Raw genomic sequence first — 3,891 nt, 5'->3', positions numbered from 1 at the left:
GTCTGTCAAGAACTAAAGGCCCGCAACAGAATAGATTGGGTCTACATTTGCCTTTCTAGTTTCAACTTAACTGAGTCTTTAACTGATGGCTGCTGTCTGTTGGGAGTTTTAGCATGACCAAAGGACCTGGGGGGGTTGTTAGGTTTTAAAACTCACATGATCGGTCTTGTGAACCAAATAGTGATCCTAAGCACAAATTGTCCCTTTGTCAGTCTCCCCAGATGCTTATGTAATGCTCTGAGGGCCTCAGTGAGGAAGGCGGCCATCAGGTAAATGGGTGAAACATAACTTTACATGAAAAGATATACAAGCCCGAGTAGATAGCTGTACATGGCTAGGAAAAGAACCCATACCTAGGAACCATGCTTGTTAGCTTTGAGTAAAATGTCATATTTCTACTTGTCATATTCCCATGAGATTGCAGGCATTTCAGTCTTCAGCTGGATAGTATCAACCACATACTTCCAACCAGCATGGGGGTGATGGCTGTGGTCCAGTGGACCCTTGGGAGGAGAGTGGGTTAGACAATACACTGGGGTGTCTCGGGGTGCTCTGAACTGGATGACCCAGCTGCTGGGGCCACATAGACCAGTATTTTGAGCCCAAAGCTTCCATTCTTTCTAGGCAGGTAGTCTATCTAAAAGGTCACCCACAATTTCAGGCATCTTACCCAAGTTTTACAGAGTTAAAAAGGCAGCCAGTAAAAAGGCAGGGCTTGGAGCAGACATTTCACACCGTGAGTCTACAGCAGGTTCTGGGCTTTCAGGCCTGGCCTCCCTGGAGGCACAGGAAGGGAAGTTTATGGCTGAGAGCATGTTGGGTGCTGACAGAATGTTGCATACTCCAAAGAGGGCTCCACTTTGCAGCACATTGGCTGCCTCAAAGCTGGGGACACCAGGGGACAGCCCTCACTGTCTTCTGGCAGAGGTAGGGGCCATCTGTTAAATCAGTGGTCAGTAAGGGGGCAGACTGCAGTGTCAAAGAATTGAACATTGGAGTCTGGGACAGGGGTGAGCAAGACCTGTTTCAACAGCAGCCTTGGATTTGCAGAGGGTCTCTAAGCAGAGTGAAAGTTGGTCCCTATCGAGACCCCAAGAGAGGGTTCTTGGGTCTTGCACAAGAAAGAATTCAGGGCAAGTCCATACAGTAAAGTGAAGGCAAGTTTATTAAGAAAGTAAAGGAATAGGCTGGGCACAGTGGCTCATACCTGTAATCCCAGCACTTTGGGAGGCCGAGGCGGGTGAATCACCTGAGGTCAGGAGTTCAAGACCAGCCTAGCCAACATTTTGAAATCCTGTCTCTACTAAAAATATAAAAAATTAGCCAGGTGTGGTGGCAGGCACCTGTAATCCCAGCTACTCAGGAGGCTGAGGCAGAAGAATCACTTGAACCTGGGAGGCAGAAGTTGCAGTGAGCCAAAATCATGCCATCGCACTCCAGCCTGGGCAACTCCATCTCAGAAAAAAAACAAAAAAAGTAAAGGAATAAAAGTGGCTACTCCATAGGCAGAGCAGCAGCATGGGCTGCTCAGCTGCTCATATTTATTTTTACTTCTTGATTATATGCTAAACAAGTGGTGGACTATTCATGAGTTTTCCAGGAAGGAGGTGGGTAATTCCCAGAACTGACGGTTCCTCCCCTTTATAGACCGTATAGGGTAACTTCCTTGGGTTGCCATGGCATTTATAAACTGTCATGGTGCTGGTGGGAGTGTATTTTAACCGGCTAATACATTATAATTAGCATGTAATGAGCAGTGAGGACAATCAGAGGTCACTTTCTTCGCCATCGTGGTTTTGGTGAGTTTTGTTCGGATTCTTTCCTGCAAACTGTTTTATCAGCAAGGTCTTTATGACTTGTATTTTGTGTCGACCTCCTGTCTCATCCTGTGACTAAGAATGCCTAATCTCCTGGGAATGCAGCCAGTAGGTCTCAGCCTCATTTTACCCAGCCCCTATTTAAGATGGAGTCACTCTGGTTCCAGCACCTCTGACAGTCCCACATGCCAGGGCAGCTGATCCCACAGAAAGTCAACAGTGGGGGCAAAAGGGGAGGGTGGGAAGGAAGCCTTCATTAGGAGGATTTGTGGGCCTCCCTGCCCCGGTTAACCCAGTGGGAGTGGAGGCAGGAAGGCCAGCGGCTTGTCCTGTACTTGCTCCAGGCATGGTAATCAATCTGGAAAATATGTCTGATGTTTGAGCCTCAGCCTGTCTCTGGGACACAGGGCCCCCCTGCACACAGCTACCTCCTCCGTCTGTATCCCTTCACCAGGTTGTGAGCCTACAGGAGGTGCAGGAGGGCTTCAGAGCCCCTAGATAGATCATGCCACAGCAAGGGCATCCAGGTACCTTGTTCTAATCATCAATAAAGCACTGTGCTGCTGACCTTGGTTCTGGGACATGGCAAAGGGTCATAGAATGGCCAAGAGGATGGGAGAAAACAGCAACAGACCTTCTGGAGGAGGCAGCCTCTTGCTAGTGATTTGGGGACCATCTGAAAGAAGTGCATTCGCTGTACCATTTCCTGGGTCCTCAGGTGCTCAGATCCCCAGCCCGGCCCACACATCTGATTAGAGAGACTGTCCCTGAGATGCATGTAAAAAAAAAAAAAAAAAAATGGGCCAATTGTCTCCAGCAAGTAGGAATTTCTTTACATGATCCTCAAGGGATGGGGTGAGGCCTGAGGGAGTTTGTGAATGAGAAAGAGATGGTCCTGTGAGATGTGACAGGGACAGAAGCAAGCCTCCGAGGACACTAGCATTCACCCAAGTGCCCACTCCCCATCCTTAAAGAGCCTCATTCCTGCTTCCCACTCAAGGACGCCATCTCCAGTCTGCCCTCTCTCTCCAGCTGGGCTCTCACTGCCCACCTTGCTTTCTTCCCACACTCTTCCCGGGACCTCTGTCCCCAGCATCCCCAGGGCTGCTTTTGCAAGTCACCTGGGACCTTCCATTTTCCTGGTCTCCTCCCCGCCTTCTCTGCTCCAGTCCACACTGGTGGCCACCCCCTGATTCCTGGAATGTTCCCTCCCTGCCTCTGAGCTGTGCCTCTGGGATCTCTTCTGACCTGCTGACCCTACTCTCTCTCTCTGCCTCCTCCACAGGCTTCTCTCTCCACTCTTAAATGCTCCCTAGGGTTTTATTCCTTTTTTTCTCAACTCTTCACACAATTTTATCCACTCCATGTCATCTCAATGACCACTTGTACAGAAATGACTCCCAAGAGGCTGTCTCTAGCTCCAGATGTTAGTGTTCACCCTTCCAGATGTTAGTGTTCACACCCCAAATACAAGCCCCAAGGCCACTCGCCTACTGCAGTATCTCCTATCTCCTCTGCTCTCTTTGGGCATGATGACGCCCCTGACCCTGCTGGCCCTCTCCCTTCCCTATCTTCCAGAGTCTTCATCTTCCTTCTGCCATACACAGATCCCCTGCCAAGCCCTGCACTTTTTGCAGCCTCCCTCGTAGCTCACACCAGTCATCCTCGGTTGCGATAGAATCTGCACCTGCATCCTCCACAGGGGAGAGGGCTCTGTCCCCAGGGCTGCTTAGGGCTGGGCTTAAGTGTTTACTGAATACTGGATCTTGGGAGTTGGCCCACAGACCCTTCTCTGGGACACTGCCCGGTTGCCGTCTGGCGGCTGGCTCACCATCACCAACCTTGCAAGGCCCTCACCCCTGCTGGTCCCACCAGTCCTCTGGGGGCTAGAGGCTGCAAGGAACCAGCTGCGCCCTGGACTTTGGCAGGAACACAGGCTCCATGCGCCCTCCAGGTCACCTAACCCTCCCATCTGGAGCCCCACCCTGCCCCGAAAGGCTCCTGACTGTCATGCTGCAAGCCAGCCCCTTAATCCCTCCTCCAACGGGTGCCAACAGGTCCTGGAGAAAGTTTT

Source organism: Nomascus leucogenys, chromosome 13 (assembly GCF_006542625.1).
Source record: "Nomascus leucogenys isolate Asia chromosome 13, Asia_NLE_v1, whole genome shotgun sequence".
In the NCBI taxonomy this organism is placed as follows: domain Eukaryota; kingdom Metazoa; phylum Chordata; class Mammalia; order Primates; family Hylobatidae; genus Nomascus; species Nomascus leucogenys.
The sequence above is the reverse complement of the archived record's forward strand: the minus strand, read 5'-3'. Positions refer to the sequence as shown.